The 25,024-nt window shown below is 47.4% G+C and overlaps 1 protein-coding gene across 7 annotated transcripts in view; it reads right to left on the bottom strand.

Moving 5' to 3' along the window:
• LOC147635951 (outer envelope protein 80, chloroplastic-like) overlaps positions 1–25,024 on the bottom strand; it is a 77,971-nt gene that overhangs the window by 18,118 nt on the left and 34,829 nt on the right. The gene's annotated exons all lie outside the window — the stretch shown is intronic.

The raw sequence follows: 25,024 nt of genomic DNA, 5'->3' as shown, positions 1-25,024 counted from the left end.
GTAAAGACTGTCGACCCATGATGTAACAAGTGCCCTCTATTAAAGGTCATGTCGACTCAAAACCTTCACAATGGTATTCAAGAAAAAAATATAGGAATGCAAGGTACAGAGAATGCAACTGAACATCCCAGAGCAGCAGTTCAAGTAAATTAACATAATTTTTGTGAACTTACCTCTAAAAAGGAAAAGGTGCAATACAGTGCCAAAAATCATCAACCAGCTCCGGAAATCTTGGTAACCATGTCACAGCCGAGGACACCACCAAATTATCCATGAGCTGGGTTCATCTTCCACGTCCATTTCGGAGACAAACTTTAAGTGCTTATGTCTACAATCAAATGGATACCTTGCATCCACAATCAAATGGGGACACAAAAAATGTCCAATCTAGTTGATATTTCAAGCCCTGGAGTGCTATGCCCATGATCACCAGCACTCCTAGTGAAGCCTTTGGCACACACTACTTTCAACAACTCTACGTCCATTTTTTCCTCAGGAGGCAGCCTATAAGAGATTTTTCAAATCTTTAACCACCTAGAAAAAGGGAGGCTGTGACAAAAAAAATAATATCAGGCAATGTCAGCTGGTATTTGTCCTGGATCGCCCTCATCTCCAAGCGATTATACCTGAGAATTGAACAGGAGATCACCATTGGCAGCCATTAAAAGCATCAAGCCAATAACAGAAGTAAAATGAACTAAGGAAGTACAACACATGGAGTTGGTTTTGCAAGGATGGTCAAAGAAACCCATGCACCGTGTCACCAGCTGGACATTACTCTGACAAAATCTTTGGCATGGATGGGCCAGAGAATTGGGAACCCAAGGTCTAGGATGAGCCCCGGATGGCTTGGATGAGCCAAGGATGCTTGGGTCTAGGGTGTGTTCATGCCTAGAACCCTCGACCACGCAGATACATGTCTTTGAGAATGAGAGATTTGACCAAATACATACGATGCATGTGCAACAGCTGGACACTACTCCAACAAAACCTTTGGCCTGGATGGGCCACGCAGTTAGGTATGGATGAGCCCCGGATTTCTTGGGTCTGGAGTGTGTGTTCACACCTAGAACCCTTGAGCATGCAGATACATGTTATTGAGAATGAGAGATTTGACCAAATATTTTTGAAGCATGTGCAACATGCATTCATGGCTGCCTGGAACAATGAATTTTGAATGCAATATTTTGCTTGCCTGCTTGATGTGTGTGTCAATCCTAGGGGGCCGGAGATGCCCAGAACTACATCCCGTAAGGCCATGCACGTGAACTTGTCTATTAACATTGTTTGTGGGCTTTTACAAGTGGTAAGTTTTTTCTCCATAAAACTCTTGCAACACTAATATTTTTACTTGTTGCATTTGTTCTAACTATGGTGGCAGGTTCAACCTTCATTAAAATGGGATCGTCATTACTGCTGTGCGGGCATCACCATCGTTGTCAAAAAAGGGCATTGGTCATTAAGTCTGCAAAAGGATATGTGGGCTTAACATTTCACTCTCTTGTGAATTCTAGGCCATTGGTGGTGCCTACCCTATTGAAGGCCTACCCTGTTGAAGAAGAAGCAGCTTTTGGAGGACGCATTTCGCGTTTCATGAAACCTTGAAACGCCATTTCTGAAACACCGTTTCGCGTTCTCAATTTCAAGTCTCTCTCTCTCTCTCTCTCTCTCTCTCTCTCTCTCTCTCTCTCAGAGACGTGCTTGGGCATGTACTTGATGGAGCTCAAACGACACAGGGATGTAGTGTTGAGGCAACATGCTGAGAGACAGCCCCGGCTCCGCAGGACACCTCACAGCAGAGAGCCATCACAAATTTCTTTGTGGTACATACATCCACATCAAAATCTACTGCCCACAACAGTTCCTCTACTACGACATCAGTTCCTCCACCCACGCCCCAAAGGAGTTCTTAGTAGTGAGAGAGCTCGATCCATTCTGCGAGCCAGACGTCCCCAACCCAGAGCATCACGACCCTCTACCACATAGAGACGGATTCGTGAGGTTCTCCGCCGACATGTCACGCTCCCATCACAGAGGCCTGACATTCACTCCACTATCAGATCGGTTCTGGCAGAGGCAGGTATCGACATTAGCTGATCATAGCATATCTCACTCTACAAAGGATCATCTGTTGATCACATGTACTGTCAGATGTTTTCATTTTACTTTTTCTTTCAGTTTTCCATGGCTCAGTATATCCATGGTACCATTGTATTACTTTTGGTCTCATAGGCCCTTGGGGTCTTCCGTAGACGTTAACTCTCTCTCTCTCTCTCTCTCTAGTGTACCTTCCAGTTCCAGTTTCATTTTCTAGGTGCCAGTAGTATCATCTTTATTTTTCATTTTCTGGGTTTTTTTATCCAGACATTGTATCAGATCCACCATGATGTAACTTTTGGTCTCATAGGTCGTTATGGCCTTTTGAAGACGTTAATATAACATTTCATTTCATTTCATTTCTCTCTCTCTCTCTCACACGTGCACACCAGTCAGGTGTACAGTGACATGGCATCATTTTATGGCATCATTTAGCATCATGTAGCAGGGTATGGCACCAGTAGGAGCATTAAAAGGTCATCTCAAGTACATCAGTAGCACCATCAGCATGAAGGGACAGCATGTGCAGCATGTAGACATCATTAGCAACATTGAAGCGTGGACAGCCAGCCTTGAGGAAAGCCTAACCATGCAGTCGGTTTGCTATAGCAGCCACCCGACCAGCTCATAAGCATGAAAACGCACAGCATATATGTGATTATTCAGCAGTCGTGGCTTTAGTACAGATCCGACCAGCAGGAGTAGGCCGACCAGCAGCTTCAGGTCACTATATATACATGGGCTTGGCCATTCATCTCATCATTGGGGAGTCATCTCAACATTGGGAAACAGCTCACCTTCAGGAGATCAAGCAGTTCATCATCAAGTATTCAAGGCAGTCAAGTATTCAGCGTTTCAGCCCCTCATCTCAGCAGATAGATCAACGCATCAAGCATTCAGTAACGCATCATCCTCAGCACTCGTCCTCAGCAAACGCATCATCATCAGCCCATCAGATCTGCGTTTCATCATCAGGACAGCATTCAGCATCTGTTCCAAAGCCTCCCTTCAGCGTTTCCTTCCCAGGAAACAAGGGAAAGAGTGGACAGCAGTTCATCCCGCATATTCAGCATATAGGCAGCATATTCAGCAGTACAGATCCATTTGGATCTCATTGTAACCGCATTCTTCATATAATATAGCTGCATTGCATTGACACATATCTGTCTATCTCTTGAACATCATTAAGTGCAGTTTAGTCAAACTAAGGTTGTGATTACTACGGTCTTAACCTCTCACATGTCACATTGGTATCAGAGCGTCACAGGGTAACCAGCCTTAGAGCATGTTCAGTTCATCAGTCATTCAGTCAGTCATCATTTTTATCGCTTCCAAGCGAGATGGCTGCCACATTGGCGGCAATAGGAGGTTCATATGTTTTTCAGCTCCATTTGGTGCATATAACTTTGACATGTGCCGTCCTCTTGTAGTGAGAAGACCACCTCAAGCACCACGTGACACCTGGTACTGCCATGTGGCAGCGATGATGTGGCGATGGGGATGTGACATTGATGACATGGCAGTCACGTACAGGTGGCCAACAACAATACTTTTGGCCAGCTAGGAGCATTGGTGCATATATATACATGGGTAACCAAATCGTCATGTTCATATGCTTTCCTCAATGCTGGACTTCACAAAGTGTTTCTCTATAGGCGGAGTGGCCAAGAGTGTAAAGTAGGTCACGGGGATGTGATTTGATGTCTCCATTCTCACCCACATCTTGTACTTGAATTTCATTTGTATTACTTCTTTCTTGAATTTCATTCAAGAAAGAAGTAGCACAGCTGAAATTCAGGAAAGAAGTAGTACAAATGATCTCAGCTCTTTATCCCTTTGTTCCTCTACATCTCATATTTGTGTGTGGCTTCCTCTTATCCCTTTGTTTCTCCGCACGTCTCAGTTCTTTTTCTTCTTCTACTTTTCCTTTTGCTTCTTGATCTTTTCTTCTTTGTTCTTCACGTCAATCTTCGTCTTTTCTTCTTTGTTCCTCCATATGGAGAAGGACCTCTGCCAAATCTGAGATGCCTTCTTTGGGCTTCTCTTTTTCGGCGGCAAGCTACATCTTCAAAGAATTTATTTGCTCCATCATTATTCTCAGGAGCTCTTCTGTGCTTGGCAGAAGCGTTTTTCCTGTTTGGAAGCTTTGTGCCTCCACCTCTTCTTGTTGGCTTTCTTCTTGATGTGATGTCTCTCCCAACATGGTGGAGGCCTCGGTGTTTTTTCCAAACCGCAATTTTACCATCCACCTGATGCTCTCGCTTCTTTAGGTAGCCAAGTTGGGTTACCAGCCTGATGCTTTGATACCAATGTTACATGCACTGAGCTTGATCGTGATAACACACAACATGGCCTTCTTTATACCTTTATGTGATGAGAATCTTTAGCATCCAATTCAGAGAATAAGAGAGAGAGAGAGAGAGAAATGAAATGTTATATTAACGTCTTCAAAAGGCCATAATGACCTATGAGACCAAAAGTTACATCATGGTGGATCTGATACAATGTCTGGATAAAAAAACCCAGAAAATGAAAAATAAAGATGATACTACTGGCACCTAGAAAATGAAACTGGAACTGGAAGGTACACTATGGAGGTACCTCCATCTCATAATATGTGCCGCATCGGACACTGGCGGATCTCCTCAATATCCTCTGTGGTCAGCACCCTGACTGGGTGTCCCGCATGCCTCGCAAGAATAATCCGAATCTGCCGCTGCAACCTCCGTCTATGCTGGGATGCCCTCCTCCGTAGTCGTGGGCGTCTGGACCACCCAAGCTCAATCGCACGATCAATCAGTGTACCCCTGGTGTGGGCGGTATCCATGTCCTGCTGCTGCTGTGGTCCATCTGGCGCAGTGATGGCTGGACTAAAGAAGTCTGTAATGTGCCTCTGAGTCTGGCTCTCTGTGCGCCTAAGCAGGCTATCTCTATGTCTCCGCAGCTCAAGCAAGAACAATCCCAAACACCTCTGGTCCTGGTACCCCATGACTCTGGAAAGTGGTCCAAAACCCTCTCTGAATAAACAGTGGAAACGACCACGTATCTCATAGTATGCAGTACAACGGCATATATAATGCAGCTCTGTCTCTGGCTCCCTATGGCATACTCGGCATATCCTGGCCTCAGCTGGTATACCTCTATATCGGCCAATCTCAATCTCAAGCTGGTGTGAGGATGTGCGAATCTGACCAATAGCACATCGTACTACATGAGACAAGTGTACATCCATGTAACTGGGTCTGATCACAAAACCATCTGCTGTGAGCTGAAGAAAATGCTCTCGGTAGAAAGCCATCTTCGTGCCCAGCTCCTCAGTCGGCTGTATCCATGTCCTCCTAATGTCCAGCTGAACTAAATCCTGACGGATGAGTCTGGTAATCTCTGTCCTTGTAAGAGTGAGAGAGGGTGCCTCCAGAGAATACTGAAAGGGAGGCAATCTGTCCATGCTAAAACCATGTGCCTGGAACCAAGATGTCATCTGTCCATACCAACAAGCCGTGTCTCCCTGTAAAGCTAACTGTCGGGAGGACTCCAGGGCGAGGCGTGCACATCTGTCTCGGGGGAGATCCCACAAGCCATGTATGTAGGAGACTGATCTCGTAAGAGCCTCAATCACCAGAGGGGCAGCCGCCAGCTCTGCTCGAATAATCTCATGAGGTACCACAGCCTTGGCTCTAATAAGCCTAGCAATCATAGATACCAAAGGCCTCTCCATACCTCTCCACCCGCCTGCGCTGTGATGGCCCACTGAAGGTCCCCATATCTGCACTCCATAAAGCATAGCTGATGTCACTAGAGTGTCAAAAAGCCAGAGTTTCGTTCGAGGTTCCTGAAACTGAACCTGCGAACACATCCTCTCCAAACCACCCAGGGCTGCATGTGCTCTAGTCAATCTAGTCTCTGCTGCTCTCCTCATCGAAAACACTGGCCCACTGAATACTACCCCAAGATATGTATATGCATCTGTATACTCCACAATCTCCTGCCCATATGTAAATGTGGAAGCTGATCGCCTAACCCACTGTGGCGTGGTGTTAAACACCATAACCTTGGTTTTGCCAAGGTTGACAGACAATCCACTATCATGTGCAAACTCATGTAAAGCATCCAGATGACGCTGCATACCCTCAGGGGAGTCAGAGATCAACACAATATCATCAGCATATAACAATAGTGGGATCCATGTACCTGCTACCTGGGCTCCTCTGTCCCCCAATCTCTCAATGTAGTCAGAAGCCTCATCCACATACATACCAAACAGTGAAGGAGATAACGGGCAACCTTGCTTCACTCCTATAGTGGAGTGAACCAAAGTAGAGACCCCTTCTGGGGTGCGTACCTGTCCTGCAACTGATCTGTATAAAGCCATAATTCCCCATATGAGCTCTGTGGGTACCCCCATCTCCTGTAATCGCCTCATCAATCTGGCTCTAGGCACTGTATCAAATGCTTTGCGGAAGTCCACAAAGCTACAATAAATCCGTCGCCCATGCGACCTGCCCTCCTCAATAATGGCCCGCAAAGTCAAGATGTGGTCAAGAGTAGAGAAACCTCTCCTGAACCCTGCCTGTCCCTCTGCTCGAATGCCAACTCTCTCTGCCCATCTACTCAACTGCTGCTCAGGAATGGATGCATACAATCGTGCTAGTGTGTGACCAATCATAATAGTGCGATAATTCCCTGGCTGCATAGGGTCCCCTGACTTGAAGATAGGCACGATGGTGGACCTACTCCAAGTCTCGGGTAAGCCTTCGCACATAGCACGATTGAACATCACTGCTAGAAGCTCTGCCAGCATGTCTCTCGCATGAATAAAGTGCTCAGCAACCAATCCATCGTGATCATATGCTCTCCCAATCTTCATCCTATCAATGGCCTTCCTTACCATCTCTGCGGTAAAGAAAGTACATGTCTGTGGGCATGGTGCTGGCGGGTCAGGAAAAGGTGTCTGTCCAGGAACTGTATATAGAGATGCTGCATAACTACCCCAGACCTCTGTAGAAGTGATGGCCAAAGCAGGGGAGGACTCATGAAACAGACGCCAAGCCTCCCTCGAATCCTGGCTCAAGAACAGCTGGTATAATTCCTGCTCTAGCTAAGCAAGGAAGGCCCGCTTCTTCCTTCGCACAAGGCGTCGGAAGGCAATACGTGACTGTCGGTGAGTAGTGACTCCCAAAGCAACCTCCCGCTGCAGTCGGGCTCTGGTCTCTCTGCACTCCTCATCATACCAGCTGTTCTGGGGCATACATCTAGAATGTTGTCTCTGTCCAGGCTGAGTATGTGGATATGCCTCTCTCGCTGCATCATGTAAAGTCTCTGTCAGTATATGGGTCAACTCCTCCAAAGGTCTCCCTGGCTCCTCTGTGTACAGACGTCTATAAATCCCATCTGTGTAGACAGCATCAGTCTCTGAGGTAAAAGTATATCGAGTGTGATCTGCCCCTCGTGTCCTCTGAGCTGTGGTAAAGTGAAAAGAGATAGTCAATGTCAACAATGCATGATCCACTACTACCCCAATGGGCCGAGATCCAACTGTGAAGTCCTCAATGCATGAAACAAAGCTGGGCATAGCCATAACATAATCCACTGTGCTAGCACCATGTCTATGTGGAAAGCAAGTAAATCCAGCTGCTGACGGAAACCTCTGCAAGCCATTAAGTATGGCCAACCCATGCGCAGTCCCCATATCTACCAAATATCTCCCATACTCTGTGCACTCCACATCCTGTGAGCGTCTGTCTAATCCCATATCCAGAGTGTCCAACTCTCTCATCATCTCCTCCGAGGTATCATAAAAGGCTGTCTGGCGGTTGCCCGTCCGGGCATTAAAGTCCCCTAACAGGATGATGTCTCCATCCCTAGAGAGAGAGAGAGAGAGAGAGAAGAGAATTAGAATGTAGATGTCATGACCCTGTGAATTTGTGCAGCATAAGTGAGAGCATGGTGGTCGGTGAGCAAGATATATGTTTAAGGTTCATACTTGGGGAAAAAGGGCTTACCTAAATAACCCCATGTGTGGAGGAGACAAAGGTATTTAAACAATCCCATGTGTGGAGGGGACAAAAGGGAACAAAGGTTTAAAATCTTTAAAAAAAATAAAAGAATACCACTCATAGAGCATCGTGGCCCCTAGGCTATTTTGGGGCCTACGCTCCTTTTGGAGAGAGTCGGGCCAGTAGTTTGTCTCTATTGCTTTTTGGGGGAGAGGTTGGCGGGCTGCGTAGTAGCACACACACGCTTTTGGAAAAGAAGCTGGCAAGCAGTCTCCAGGTGGCACACAGGGGCTGAACAGCAGGTTTTTCCCTTTTTGCAACAGGCCGGCGCACAGGGACTGGACTGTCTCCCTCTCTCTTGTGCAAACAGACGGACTAGATTGCGCCTCTCCCTCTCTCTCTCTCTCTTGCGAACCTGCGGGCTGGACTGCGCTTTTTCTCTCTCTCTCTCTCTCTCTCTCTCTCTCTTTGGTGGAAGGCAGCGTAGGACTGTTGGCAACAACTGCAGGAGGCGGGCAGTTTGCTGGTGGCCATAGAAGTGCACAGCTGACTCAAGGACTGTAAGTTTCTCTCTCTCTCTTTGCGAGCAGGTGGGACTCCAAGAAGTGCCTAACCGAGTCTCTCTTTTCACTGGCTCGTGACTGTTTCGGAGTTGTTTCTCTAGCCCTTGGTGAGAGGAGGGGTTTGGCAGTTTGGAGGGTGGAAACATGACTGGAAGAGTTTATGGACTGTTTTATGGCTGAGCTTGAGGCTATGTGCATGGACCAATTAGATGCATATTCAAGGCCTCACAGATGCACTGTCTTGGCTGATTAGAGGAGATAAAAGTGTGGTGTTTTTGGGGCACAACTTCGCACAAGGATGTGTGTAACCTCTATGCTAAGAGGTCCAGAGGATTGGCAGATTGGACATGCAAACATACAAGCCATGAATGGCCATGATGTACTCATTTAAACTCTTCCATTTAATTTGAATAAAGAAATACCGAAAAAGGCGCCAAGCTTTGGGGCCAACAGGTGTCCTTCTTTTCGTGTTGGAGCACTCTAGCTCCCATATATTTGTTTTACTTGTTGGATTACAACTGGTTGGTGACTGCTAGTCTACCGCACTTTGGTTTCTACCAGAGGTTGGTTTCAGTAGAAGACGACACGGTATTGGGTCCCAATACCCACTGAAGAGCCCCCCCAGCAAAGCAGGAGTATTTGCTTATATTATTCTTTGGAGACGTGTGGAGGCAACTGAGTTCTCGGAGATGGTGGCTCCCCTGCAAGTCTACATGGTGGAGCCTTGGGTGTTTTTTCCGGACCGTAGTTTTACCATCCACCTAATGCTCTCACTTCTTTAGGTAGCCGAGTTGGGTTACCAGCCTAATGCTCTGATACCAATGTTACATGCACTAAGCTTGATCGTGATAACGCACAATATGGCCTTCTTTATACCTTTGTGGTGAGAATCTTTAGGATTCAATTTAGAGAATAGAGAGAGAGAGAGAGAGAGAAAGAGAAAGAAAGAAAGAAAGAAAGATTTTATTAACGTCTTCCAAAAGACCGAACTCACGGCCTATGAGACAAATCGGAGTACCTGTATGGGGTATCCTCTGTCATCCCAACAAAATGAAAAAGTACTGAACTAAAAAGCTGAATTTGGGTGTGCAATAAGTACAATGAGTGGTGAAGAGGATGGAGCTCTACTACTAGGAGAATGCAAAGCTATATGCATGGAGTATACAATCATGATATGCAACCTAGCTAGCTCCATCGTGTACCATACTGGGGGTATAAAATGGTATACATCAATGAAGGGGGTGTCCACAGCTCCCTGAAGAACATGCCTGGGTGTGCTCTGAAGCGAGCCAGTCGCTCCGCACCCTCTCTGTAAAACTAAGCTCTGATCTCTATCATCTCTCTCTGGTATAGGCGTGGTGTCCGAAAGCCAGGTGTCCTTTGTCTCCTGCGGGCTCTAAGTGTCTCTACTCTCTGGAGAGTAATTCCCTGCCGTGTAGGGGCTGGGAGGGGGATGGATCTCTGAAAAAATGTAGTAATCTGTGTCTATCGTCCCCCCTCTGGAGCTGTCTAAGCCTGTAATGATGTCTCTCTGTGGTGCTGTATGTCTAGAATGAATCTCCCCAGTATGCGCTGGTCTGCTCCCTCAAAGATCTGGCGTAGGGAATGTGGCTCTCTGAATAAAATGGGATATCTCTCTCTGATGGCTGTATATGCTCTGCATCTGCATACATAATGCTCCTCACTCTCCACCTCCTCTCTGCACAATCTGCATACCCTCTCCTCTCGGGGGATCCGTGCTGCTCTACCAGTCTCAATCTCCAATCGGTGTGATGAAACTCTAAGCTGACCAATAGCCACTCGGGAGCCGTGTGGTAAAAAGCCCTCCATGTATCTAGGCCTCTCTATAAATCCATCATCAGTGATACTCATGAAGTGATCTCTGTAGTATAGCATCTTCGGTGGAAGAGGCTGTGTAGGCGATATCCATGTCTCTCGTGTATAGAGCTGCCATAGATCCTGTCTCAATACTCTGTTCCTCTCACTATGAGAGAGACGGATATGTGGTGCATCCCTGTCATACTGGAATGGTGGTAGATGATCCATGTCTAGACCATGCTGTGAGAACCAAGGTGTGACCTGTGCATACCATGATCCTCTGTCTCCTGCCTCAGCCAGCTGTCTAGATGCCTCAAAAGCTCTGTATGACAATCTGTCCTGTGGCATCTCTCTGAATCTGTCTAGCAGGCATATAGTCTGAAATATGGCCTCTACCATCATAGGAGGCGCAGCAAACTCTGCTCGGATAATGTCATGAGGTACTGACGGTTTGCTGCCATCATCATGAGGGCCTGTGGTCTCTCTATCTGTGTCCACCAATGGGTAGCAAGGCCTGGTGCCCATACCGCTGCTCCATACATCAATGCCGGTGTGACTAATGTGTCAAATAGCCACCCCTTCGTCCGGGGCTCCTGAAAATCCGCCTAGTGGCACTGTCTCTCTAGCATAGCCAATGCTGCATATCCCCGTGTCAATCTAGCTCCGGCTGCTGAACCCATGGTGAAGCGTGTGGCTGCTGCAGAGAAGGTAACCCCTAGGTACACGTATGATGTCACCACCTCCACCTGGCGTCCTGCGAGAGTGAATGTCAGCTGACTCCTGCCCTGTCTCGATGTATGAAAGACCATAACCTTGGTTTTCCTAAGGTTCACAGTAAGACCCCTCTATGTGCAGAAATCATCAAGTGCATGTAGATGCTGTTGTAGACCACCTGGAGACTCAAACACTAATACAATATCATCAGCATAGAGCATAATATGTACTGAGGTACCTGCTAAATCAACTCCATCTCCGCCTCCCCGTGTAATGAAGTCAGCCACCTCATCAATGTATAACCCAAATAGCGTGGGGGAAAGTGGGCATCCTTGCTTCACACCAATGGTGCTAGCAATAGTCTCGGACATACCTCCTGGACATCTGACTCCCCCAAAAACCTGCTCATATAATGCATAGATGCCCCATGTCATATCTGCTGGTATGCCAAGAGACTGCAGGCGCTGAAAGAGCCTCTCTTGTGGTACTGTGTCAAATGCCTTGCGGAAATCCACAAAGCAGCAATAGAGCTTTCTCTTCCTCACTCTGGCCTGATCAATCATACATCTCAAAGTGAATACATGGTCAGTGGTAGAGAAAGCTCTCCTGAAGCCTGCCCGCCCTGATGAGCGTAAACCTGCTCGCTCAGCATATAAGCTAAGCTCTTGCTCCAGCACTGCACCATAGAGTTTGGCCAGCACGTGGCCAACCATAACCGTCCTGTAGTTGCTCGGATCGAGCATATCCCCTGTTTTGTGAATCGGCACAATGGTGTGCATCGTCCACTCCGCAGGCAAACCCTCTGCTAGTGCCCTGTTAAACAGGTGTGCAAGAAAAGGAGCCAAAGAATCTACTGCATATATGAGATGCTCACCCTGCAGGCCCATATGGTCGGCGGCCCGTCCATGCTGTAGGCGGCGGATAGCTTCCTGTACCATCGAGTGGGTAAAGAAGCTAGCTGTGGTAGGTCGAGGCTCCTGTGACTGAGGTATAGGTGGCCGCTGTGGGGTGTGGTATAGGCCCTCTGCATATGTGTGCCATGTCTGTGGGTCTGCAATAGGTGTCGGTGTCCGGGGCTCTCTGAAGTGCCGCCATGAGACAGGGCTATCTCTACTCATGAAGAAATGAAAGATCTCTAGCTCCTGTATCTCTTTGAAGGCCCGCCTTTTGCGGCGAGTAAGTCTCCTCATCTCTCTCCTCGACTCCTGCTCTGTAATGGCTCCCAAGGCTCTCTGTATGCGGAGCCGTGAGTATAGGGCTCTGCACTCGTCATCATACCATCTATTCTGGGGCATAGTCCCAGATCTCGTAGGCTCTCCTGAGTGGACACGATGTGGGAAGCTCTGTAATGCAGCCGTGTGTAGGAGTGATGCTAGCTAGGCTGTAATGGTATCCATAGGTGCCAGGGGATCCATGAGTAGGAGCCCATCCTCTACTCTGCCAGTGTATATGTCTGCCATGTCATGTGTGAAGTAGATGGTAGTGTGTGGCGTCGGTACGTGGGGGGCTGGTGATACTGGTGATCCAGCTAGTGAAAATGACAAGTATGTATGATCTGCCCCAATAGGACGAGGTGGAATGGAGAATGTGGTGACAAGCTGTGATGCCTCCAAAGACCCCATAATGTAGTCTACCACCGTGCCTCCGGTCCGTGTATGACCCCCATGTGGGGAGCATGTCAGCCCTCCTGATCCCGGCCATTGTAGCATCCCGTTATAAATAACGAGACGATGCCTGGCTCCCAACTCTAGTAAGTGGTTCCCATAATGTCCTCTGTCTGGTCCACTGTCCTCTGATGCCCGACTAGCCCCTATCTCCTCTGGATCCACAGGGTGGAGGATCTCCATGTCATCATAGTCATACACCTCACACTGTCTGCTCTGTGTGTGGGCATTGAAGTCGCCCGTAAGAAATACTTCCCCTAGTGTAGAATAATGCATAATCTCCTCTGACAGACAAGTGTATGGCGAGGCTCCTGTCTCCTCCTCCTGTGGCATGTCCTCTGTAATGACATAGGAGGATCCTGATGGAGAAAAGTAACATAGAGCTATGTATATAACCCTGTCCTGTGAGAGCTGTAAGCTGATCCACATGTATCTGGCCTCTGGATCCTGTGCTACCACTCTCAATCTCCCCTGTAGCTCCCGTCTGAATAGAACTGCTACCCCCCCCGACCCTCTCGAGGTACCCTAGCGTGTGGTCCTCCTGTATGCTGACTCCCACTGGAATCCCTCTACTCGAGGTAGCCCTCTCTCTGGGCTCTGATGTGTCTCTGTCAGCAATATGATGTCTCTCCCCACCATAACATGCTCCAGTCGTCCAGGCTACACCCATAGTGAACCATTACAGTTCCATACTGCCATGAGTATCTCTGTCACAGTGGCCTGGTCTGTGTCCCATAGGCCCCAAACCGCTAATCCATGGGCCGGCCATCAATGATGACCCGACCATCTCGATAGAAGGCCTTCTTGCCTTCTCTCCTCGCGTGTGAGAGAGAGAGAGAGAGAGAGAGAGAGAGAGAGAGAGAGTTATGTTGCTGCCTTGGGGGCCTGAGCAAGGGTGGGTGGGGAAAGGGGGGGAAAGGGGGCAGAGACTGAGGCAAAGTGCGAAATGGGAAAGGGGGGCAAAGTGCGAAATGGGTGGGTGGGGAAAGGGGGGCAAAGTGCGAAATGGGAAAGGGGGGCAAAGTGCGAAATGGGTGGGTGGGGAAAGGGGGGCAAAGTGCAAAATGGGAAAGGGGGGCAAAGGCGGTGAACAGAGACGGACGGCAAGTGCGAAATGGGAAAGGGGGGCAAAGTGCGAAATGGGAAAGGGGGGCAAAGGCGGCGAACAGATATGGACGGCAAGTGTGAAATGGGAAAGGGGGGGAAAGGGGTAGAGACTGAGTCAAAGTGCGAAATGGGAAAGAGAGAGAGAGGGAGGCGCAATCCAGTCAGTCTGTTTGTACAAGAGAGAGGGAGACAGTCCAGCCCCTATGCGCCGGCCTATTGCAAAAAGGGGAAAACTTGCTGTTCAGCCCCTGTGCGCCGCCTGGAGACTGCTGGCTAGCTTCTTTTCCAAAAGCGTGTGTGTCGTCTTCTACAGTCTAATTCTTCTCTCTCTCTCTCTCTCTTGCAAACCCGCAGGCTGGACTGCGCTTTCTCTCTCTCTCTCTCTCTCTCTCTCTCTCTCTCTCTCTTTGGCGGAAGGCAGTGCAGGACTGTTGGCAACAACTGCAGGAGGCTGGCAGTTTGCTGGTGGCCATAGAACTGCACAGCTAACACAAGGACTGTAAGTTTCTCCCTCTCTCTTTGCGAGCAGGTGGGACTGCAGGAAGTGCCTAGCCGAGTCTCTCTTTTCACTGGCTCGTGATTGTTTCGGAGTTGTTTCTCTAGCCCTTTGTGAGGGGAGGGGTTTGGCACTTTGGAGGGTGGAAAGAGTTTATGGACTGTTTTATGGCTGAGCTTGAGGCTATGTGCATGGACCAATTAGATGCATATTCAAGGCCTCACTGATGCACTGTCTTGGCTGATTAGAGGAGATAACAATGTGGTGTTTTTGGGGCACAACTTCGCACAAGGCTGTGTGTAACCTCTATGCTAAGAGGTCCAGAGGATGGCAGATTGGACATACAAACATACAAGCCATGAATGGCCATGATGTACTCATTTAAACTCTTCCATTTAATTTGAATAAAGAAATACCGAAAAGGGCGCCAAGCTTTGGGGCCAACAGGTGTCCTTCTTCTTTTCATGTTGGAGCACTCTAGCTCCCATATATTTGTTTTATTTGTTGGATTACAACTGGTTTGGGTGACTGCTAGTCTAACGCACTTTGGTTTCTACCAGAGGCCGGTTTTCGTAGAAGACGACACGGTATTGGGTCCCAATACCCACTGAAGAGCCCCCCCTGCAAGCAGGAGTATTTGCTTATATTATTCTTTGAAGACGTGTGGAGGCAACTGAGTTATCAGAGATGGTGGCTCCCTTGCAAGTCTACATGGTGGAGGCTTGGGTGTTTTTTCCGAACCGCAATTTTACCATCCAACTGATGCTCTCACTTCTTTAGGTAGCCGAGTTGGGTTACCAGCCTGATGCTCTGATACCAATGTGATAACGCACAATATGGCCTTCTTTATACCTTCATGTGGTGAGAATCTTTAGGATCCAATTCAAAGAAGAGAGAGAAAGAAAGAAAGAAAGAAAGATATATTAACGTCTACGAGAGGCCAAAGTCGGCCTATGAGACAAAAAATAATACAACTGTGTTCTTTCGGTCATCGGAAGAAAAGAAACAAAAGAAAAAGTGTGCATGTGTCTGGATACAACTGTGAATCATCATGGATCGGTGGAGCCCATATACAAACAATATAAGGGGGGTGGGGATGTGGATGGAGTGCTAAGGCAAGATGCATCTCTATATGCTGAAGGGGTAGTTCAAGCATGCTATGCAGATCTATGTCTAACTCCATCCAGTGCCATAAGAGGGATATAAGATATCATACATCACCGATGCTAAGGCTGTGAATGGCATGAACATGTACCCTGAGTCTGAATGAAAGCGAGCTAGCCTCTCCTGTGTCTCCATCTGGTGTCTCATTCGGATAGCTGCTATCTCTCGGTGACGGAGTCGGGGTGCTCTATGTCCAGTCTATCTAGGTCTCCTCCTGGCTCTCAATTCCTCTGCTCTCTATGCGGTCACCCCACGTGGTACATCAGCTGCTGGCACTGGCATAGCTCTCTGGAAGAAATCTGTGAGCTGGGACTGTCTCCCACCCCTAATGGGAGCGGGTGTCTGGAGGAGTCTCTCTCGAGAACTATGAAGCTCTAGTAGTAGTCTGCCAAGCTGTCGCTGGTCCGAGGCCTCCATCAACTGATGTAGTGAAGAGTGCTCCTCAAACAATCCTGCATATCTATCTCTGACCCCCTGGTGGGCTCTACATCTACATACAAAGTGATCCTCAGTCTCCACCTCCTCGCCGCACAATCTGCATATCCGCTCAGCTCTGGGAACCCGTGCCGCTCTCCCAGCCTCTATCTCTAGCTGATGTGATGAGACTCGTAGCTGTCCAATAGCAACGCGAGAGCTGTGTGGCATGTATACATCCATGTACCGCGGTCGATGTATAAACCCATTCCCTGAGATGCTCATAAAGTAGTCTCTGTAATACAGCATCTTCGATGGTAGTGGGCTCTCTGGTGCTGTCCATGTCTCCTGTATGTAGTGCTGCCATATGTCCTGTCTCATCACTCTGTTCCTCTCATTGAGAGAGAGGTAACCCCGTGGAGCAGACTGATCATACTGAAAAGGTGGCAACCGCTCAATGTCTATCCCATGATGTGAGAACCACTGTAGCATCTGTGCATACCAAGATCCAGTGTGTCCAGCCTCGGCCAGCTGTCTGGATGCCTCAAAAGCTCGGCGGGTTAATCTCTCCGTGGGCATCTCCCTCATCTTGTATATAAAGGAGATCGTCTCGAACAATGCCTCCACTGCCATAGGTGGTGCAGCAAACTCAGCTCGAACAATATCGTGCGGGACAGATGGTTTGCTGCGTATCATCCTCGAGAGCATCAAGATCTGTGGTCTCTCCAGCTGTACCCATGTGGAGGCTGCAAGCCCTGGTGCCCAAACCGCTGCTGCATACATCAAGGCTGGTGTCACTAATGTATCAAAGAGCCACCCCTTCGTGCGGGGTTCCTGAAAATAAGCCTGATGACACTGACGCTCAAGGCCAGCAAGAGCTGCATACCCCCGGGTCACTCTATCTCGGACTGCCTGAGCCATGGAGAAGCATCCAGCTGAGCTAGTAAATGTGATGCCAAGGTAAACATAAGAGCTCACCACCTCGACCCGCCCTCCTGCTAATGTGAGAGTAGTGTGGCTCCTGACTGCGGGTGAAGTGTGGAAGATCATAACCTTGGTTTTCCCAAGGTTCACTATGAGCCCCTGCTGTGCGCAGAAGTCATCAAGAGCCACAAGATGTCTTTGAAGCCCAACCTGCGTGTCGGATACCAAGACGATGTCATCAGCATAAAGCATAACATGGACAGTAATACCTGATAGCTCAACCCCAGAGCCTCCTCCCTGTGTGATGTAATCGACCACCTCATCAATATAGAGCCCAAAGAGCGTGGGGGAGAGCGGGCACCCCTGCTTCACACCAATGGTGCTAGCAAATGTGTCGAACAAGCCTCCTGGGCATCGGACTCTCCCAAAGACTTGCTCATATAGCCTGTATATGCCCCACATCATGTCTGAAGGTATGCCTAGTGTCTGTAGTCGCCGAAAGAGGCGCTCTCTGGGCACAGTATCAAATGCCTTGCGAAAATCCACAAAGCAACAATAGAGCCGTTGCCTCCGTGCCTTGGCCTAATCAATCAGGCACCTCAATGTAAAAATGTGGTCGATGGTCGAGAAGGCTCGACGGAAGCCTGCCTGGCCTGCTGCTCTCAATCCCCCAACCTTTGCATGAGTGCTCAGCTCTGCCTCCAAAACTGCCCCGTATAGTTTGGCCAATATATGGCCAATCATGATGGTCCTGTAGTTCCCAGGGTCTAATACATCTCCCGCTTTATGGATCGGCACAATAGTGTGCATCGTCCACTCAGCCGGAAACCCCTCTGACAGAGCTCTGTTGAAGAGATGAGCAAGAAATGGTGCCAATGTATCAATAGCATAGATGAGATGCTCTCCCTGTAATCCTGTATGATCTGTCGCCCGTCCATGTTGAAGTCGGCATATGGCCCTCCTAACCATAGGTGGGGTGAAGAAGGTGGAGACTGTGGAGCATGGCTCTGTGGGCTGTGGTATAGGGGGTTGTGCAGGCACATCATAAAGTCTCTCTGCATATGTCTGCCAGGTCTGAGGATCGGCAATAGGTGTGGGAGGACGGGGCTCTCTGAGTCTCCTCCAAGCAGCAGCAACATCTCTGCTCATGAGCATGTGATGTGTCCCAGTATTGAGCCTCCTCCTACATTGGATCTATGACAATCATTGTAATTACTCATTCATTCGGTAATATATAGTAGAAGTAAGTTAGATAAAGAGTCTCTCTTCTCCTTCTCTCTACTTCTCTGTGTCATGAGCATGTGATTCACGTTAATCTTTATTGCTTTGCATTAATCATCATTAAGCACGCTTCCACATAGTAGTCATGCTACATTGGTATCAAAGCATGTCTAGGTTGTTCCTAGGAAATGTTTTTCATCAATGTTAGGGTTTAAATGTAAATCAAAAAAACTAGGGTTTGCGTTTTAGGGTTTGCATTTTTGCATCAAATCAGTCTTTTTGCATCAGCTTTTTGCTCATTGTCAGCATAGTATAGTAATAGAAAGTCTAGATTTCAATCTAGCATGGTTCTAGCCTCTAGGGTGTCTAGGATGCATGTAGAAGCCTAGGTTTAGGGTTTTGGGGCTGATCATAGCTCCCAAAAAAAAAAAAGTAACCGTTTCTTCATGGCAATCATAGAGGATATTTTCGCTTTGATGAAAAGGCAAAGTGAAGCTAGTTGGGCAATGTTCGAACCGCAATCCCAAGAAAGGGAAAAGATTTACCAACAAGCATATGAAGACCAAGATCGCTACACGAAACAACGTGAAGAAGAAGCAAGGCAAAGAAGGGAACAACGTAAAGAAGAATCAAGGCAAAGAAGAAAAGACGATGAAGGACGCGAAGAAGAGTGTTGGAAAGAAATAAAGAAGCTTTTCGCCATGATGAGTCAGAGTACTCCAGTGGAAGCAAGTGTGGTGAAGACCAAGGAAGAGGACAAGAGTACCACAATAGAAGACCAAGGACAAAGGGATACCAAAGAGACTAGAAACCGTGTCGGATCCGCAGGTCGAGGTCAACCAAGAGGTACAATTATTCGAGCATTCAGAGCCACAAACAATTCCAGATTCCATACAAGTTTCCGAGATCATCATAGCCATCAAGAAGGTGATAATTCGTGAGGTTCCCACAATTATCTCTGAATCCATCGACGAGGAGGAGAAGATAAGTACTTCAGTTTCTGAGGTGTTCATAGAGTCTACCATGCCAATAGAGCTTCCAAAGGCAAAGGGGAAACTTCCATTGCCAGCAATTCCCGAGGAGATAGTAGTGGAGACACCTATGGGAGATTCAATCCGCGATCAAATCGACAGCATGGAGCAAAGGCGCATCACATGCCCCCAACTCCAAGTTTAGCAGGAGGGAATGTCACGTGCACACCTTAAGCTGGTGCCACGTAGACATGATTATTCCTTACAACCGCCTTAAGGGCAAAGTTAGAGGTCCTATATGGGCAGTTTGGAGCTAATTTCATATCCCTATAGGTGCCCAGACGTGCCCAGGACATGCACCAATGGTTGGGAGATATTGTGGACACAATATGAACACATTTTATGACATTTTTTATGACTTTTTATGGCCTGAAAAGTGAAACCGGCCTGATTACGACTTGCTATCAAATCCCTATATAAAGGCAAGTCATGGTCATTCATAATCATTCATAGACAGAGATCGTAGAGCCAAAGTCCTAGGGCATGCAGTCTAACAGTTTGGATTAGCCAAGTACATCTCCAAATCAGCGGTTTCTATTAACACACAGTGGAGGACAGTCAGCCCGTTTCGGCGATACTGCCGCCGCTGTCCACCACTCTCTGCCCGCTAGCCTGGGCAGCACAAGTGCACAGAGTCCGCACATTCGAGCGACGCGGCCTGTTTCCACCACAGACGCCAGCACCCACCGACTCCTTGCGGTGGCCAAGCCTTGTTTGTTGCCGCCGCCTCCGCCTAGTGGCCAGCGCTACAACCGCTCAGCGCCTAGTGGCCATCGCTACAACCACTCGCATCCAGCTGCACACCTCGCAACCATCCAGTCGCTTCATCATGTCAACCTGGTCCTCTGCGCCACAAGGTAACAGAGGGTAAAGTCGCGAGGTACCGCCCACCTGCATCCGTACCTGCACAGCAGCAGCAAATTCGACCCCTCCCCTTTCTGCAACAGAAATCAAAAATTGTCTGAGGTATTTGCTTCAATTTTGGGATTTGAATGTCCATTATCATCAATTGAGCAGGTACAGGTCCAAATGGCTCAGATTTTGAGCAAAATTGGCAACATTGGGTGACATTGGTCACATTCCGGGTCAATTTGCAAGAAATTGGGTGTCAACATTTGGGGCTTTTGATGTAATTGTGCCATTGGGCATTCATACATGCTGTATGATGTGAGCAATCTCACATTCGGGCCAAAAGTGCAGGAAATTGCAGTGCAAATCAAAGGGCTTTTGTGTCAATTGGATTGATTTGCATGCAGGCACTGGCATTTGATGTTTTGAGCAATGTGTTGATGCCTGTCAAGCACTCAATGTGCCAGTAAATCAAGGGTGTATATGTGGCCAGGAGGAAGCATTGTGAAGACTCAAGATGCCTTCATGTGCATTAATGTACCATTCATGATCAGAAATTGATCTTGAATCAAGGGGCTTTTCAAGATTCTGTGCTTGTTGAGCTTAGCAAAGCAGCAAGGAAGACTTTTATGCCTTGAACCCTCAATAATCCACTTGCAGTCAGGGGGCTTTTGCTCAATTTCTGTCCAGGACTATTGTATGCAGTGGTGGGGACTGTCAAGGTCTGATTTTCACTCATTTGGACAGCCAGGAGAGCATTTATTGCTACTGTACTTGCTGGTACAGATTTGGTACAACTTTGTACAAGTTTTGGCATGGTTGTACATTGATTTGAGTGAGGAAAAGGCTCATTTACAGCTGCTGTACTTGCCGGTACAGATTTGGTACATCATTGGTGAGCACTTAGTACTGTTGTACAGTACTTTGGAAGGGGAACAGAGCACATCTAAGGTGCTGTCATAAATCTGCAGCAACCAGATTTTGGTGATTTTATCACATTCAGTGGGAGGAGAGTTGTATTCGTGCTTCCGCAGTGGGAGATAAACTTTGGGAGAACAACTGTGAGCATTTTGTGTGCTTTTGGTGCAGTGTTTGCACATCTTGCAAGGAGTCAGGCATTGACTGTGTCAAAGATTGCATATTGCTATGGCAACCACAGGTGAGAGCTCTTCATTGCTTCACATCAAGAAGCTTGAAGGCTCACATAATTATGACATTTGGCAAACCCAGTGCTCTAATGTGTTGCTCCAGAAGAAGCAGCACAAGCCCATCAAAGAAAGGGGTGTAATGCCCGCTTCTCTTACTGCTAAAGAATGGGAAGATATGGATGCGCTGGCAAGATCCACCATCATGTTGTCCGTGTCACTCTTTACTTTTCAGCATACGTGAAGAGAAGACAGCTTGGGGAATGTGGCAAAGATTGCAGGACTTGTATGCCCAGCAAAGTGCCTCAAGCAAAGTGTATTGGTTGAAGAAACTCATAGGCCTTCAAATGAAGGAAGGGGCGTCTATGACAGCCCATCTAAATGAGTTTAATGGTGTTGTCAGCCAGGTCATCAATCAAAAGTTGGCAATGGACGATGAGTTCAAAGGCACCTTTCTCTTATGCACTTTGCAAGAGAGTTGGGACACATTCACGACAGCCACTAGCAATTCAAATGCTATGCTGTCATATGCAGATGTGGAGGGTGCTCTCCTTCAAGAGGAGATGAACAAGAAGAACAACTCTGTTGGAAAGTCCAATGCAATGAATGCACGTGGGAGATCCCAGCAAAGGGGTAAAAGCCAAGAACGGGGAAGGAGCAAGTCCCGCTCCAAAAAGGACTTGGAATGCCATTATTGTGGCAAGAAGGGACATTTCAAAAAGCAATGCTACAAATGGAAGAATGATCAAAAGGAAAAGGGCAAAGGAAAAGACAAAGACAAAGATGAAGCCAAAGATGCAAAGCCAAAGGGCAAAAGTGGAATCAAGATTGAAGAAGTCAATGTGTCACATGCAGGTGATAGTGAGGATGAAGTCCTATTCACGTCTTCACTTGATGCCCATTCACTCCTTACAGGAGATGGTCATGGTATGCACTCGTGGATCATTGACTCAGGTGCCTCCTTTCATGTCACAGGTTGCAGAGACTTGTTTGTCAGGTATACTACTGGCAATGAAGGAGTAGTTTATTTGGGTGACAACCATGCATGCCAGATTCTTGGCAGAGGTGATGTGAGGCTTGTGTTTTTCAGATGGCTCACAACTTATGCTCCATGATGTCAGGCATATGCCTGAGATCAAGAAGAACCTGCTTTCTACTGGACAGCTTGATGATGCTCATTATGTTACCACATTTGGTGGTGGAAAGTGGAAGATTAGTAAGGGCTCACTGGTTGTTGCCAGAGGCTCTAAGGTGGACACTCTTTACTTCATGCATGCTGGTGCTTGTCACCATGTTAATGTAAATGCAACCGAGCTGCCGGAAATCTCTATGTGGCATAGCCGGTTGGGACACATGAGTGTCAAAGGAATGGAGCAATTGTCTCGTTTTGGTTACTTGCCTCTCTAAAGTTCTCAAGTTTTAAGTTTTGTGAGCATTGTATATATGGCAGGCAACTCCAGTGCCCCCAGAAGAAAGCTCTTGGACAGAAAGATGCTCAGTTAAAGCTTGTGCATACAGATGTATGTGAGATGCCTCAGCTTTCTTTGGGAGGGGCAAAATATTTTGTGTCTTTTATTGATGATGCCACACGCAAGGTGTGGGTTTATCCTCTTCGTTTGAAGAGTGATACATTCTCAGTGTTTGAGAAGTTTGTTGCTCATGTTGAAAATCAAACTGGCAAAACACTGAAGGCTTTGCGTTCCGACAATGGTGGAGAGTATATGTCCAAACAGTTTCAGGACTTTTGTGATGCTAAAGGCATCAAGAGGGAGCTCTCTACTCCTTATGATCCTCCACAAAATGGGACAGCAGAGAGGATGAACAGGACCATTCAGGAGAAGGTCCCTTCTATGTTGTCACATGCTGCGTTACCTCATGGTTTTTGGACTGAAGCTGTTATGACAGCCATTCATCTTATAAACAGGTCACCTAACACGAGGCTTGGTGGGAAAGTGCCAGAGGAAGTATGGACAGGGAAGCCTCCGTCCTACAAGCACTTGAAAGTGTTTGGTTGTGTTGCGTACGTGCACATACGCAGGGAAATACGCACCAAACTTGATCCTAAGTCTCACAAATGCATATTCCTAGGATCTGGTGACAGAGGTGAAATGGGGTATAGACTTTGGGATCCAATGAATAGAAAGATTATACGCAACAATGATGTCATTTTTGATGAAACATGCATGTATAAGGAGCTTGCAAGGCAACAGGAGCCTGGCAAAGTCATCTTTGATGATGATGGACATCATGGACAACAACCAAGGGCTGTAAATCAGCCATTACAGCAACAAAACCAGCCCTTAAATGGTGCTGAAAATGGTCCAAATGGACAGCCAGAGATGGCAGAAGATATCCCTATGGATATCACAGTTAGAGGACATACCGGGCATGATCTTTCAACCTTATGGCATGGAACAGGAGCCACCAATAGGTGATATGCAGGCTGGACAGCAACCTGCAAATGATGGTCATTGGGTACGGAGGTCCACAAGACCTTCCAGACCCCCTGACAGGTTTGTTCCAAGGGTTGACTACTTGATGCTCACTGACTGTGGGGAGCCCTCATGTTATAAGGAGGCTTTACAGAGGGCAGACAAGGCTCTTTGGGAGCGTGCTATGAAGTCAGAGATGGATTCTCTGCACAAAAATGGAACATGGAAGTTGGTGCATTTGCCTACAAGCAAGAAGGTTTTGCCATGCAAGTGGGTTTACAGGCTCAAAGTTGCACCTAATGCAAAGCCAAGATACAAAGCCAGGTTAGTGGCTAAGGGCTTCAAGTAGGAATATGGTGTGGACTTTGATGAGATCTTCTCTCCAGTGGTCAAAATGACCACACTTAGAGCTGTATTAGCTTTGGTTGCTCATGATGATCTGGATTTGATTCAGATGGATGTGAAGACTGCTTTTCTTCACGGTGATCTCCATGGGGAGATATATATGCAACAGCCAGAGGGTTATGCAGTAAATGGAAAGGAGAAGCTTGTATGCAAGCTGAAAAAGAGTCTTTATGGGCTCAAACAGGCACCAAGGGAATGGTATCATAAATTTGATACATTCATGAAATCCCAGGATTTCAGGAGGAGTGACATAGATCACTGCTTATACACCAAGAAAGCTTTGGATGGCAGTCTATTGATCCTCATCTTGTATGTTGATTGCCGGGAAATCTCGTAAAGAGATGGATGCCTTGAAGAAGAGGCTGCATAAAACCTTTGATATGAAGGATTTGGGTGATGCAAATCACATTTTGGGTATGCGGATACTTCGGGACAGAAATCAGCATGTGTTGTATTTGTCTCAGAAGGAATACATTGGCAAAAAAACAGGATGCATTAGTGCATGGTTACACGGATTATTATGCCGGTCATCATCCAGATAACCGGAAGTCTACTACCGGTTATGTGTTTACATTCACAGGAGGTGCTGTGTCATGGATATCCTGGATGCAGAAGTGCACTGCCTTATCTACTACAGAGGCATATTGCAGCCACAGAGGCTTGCAAGGAGGCATTATGGCTATCTCGGTTAGTGGTTGATTTGGATTATACAGGGGATATTCCATCGTTGCATTGTGACAATCAGAGTGCCATCCAGTTGGCAAAGAATCCTGTCTTTCATGCAAAGACGAAGCATGTGGATGTGAAGTATCACTTCATCAGAGAGGTGATAGAGAACAAGCTGATTCAGCTTGTCAAGATTCATACGGATGACAACCCAGCTGATCTGTTGACAAAGAGTTTGCCTCCAAAGCGGTTTGCTCATTGCAGACACTTAATGGGCATTGGATGAGGCCAGTTTCAGCCTTGATATGGCCTTGTATA

The sequence above is a fragment of the Cibotium barometz genome, chromosome 8 (assembly GCF_041138505.1).
Source record: "Cibotium barometz isolate CiBa-2024 chromosome 8, ASM4113850v1, whole genome shotgun sequence".
NCBI lineage: Eukaryota > Viridiplantae > Streptophyta > Polypodiopsida > Cyatheales > Cibotiaceae > Cibotium > Cibotium barometz.
This window is presented reverse-complemented; position numbering and strand designations above follow the sequence as displayed.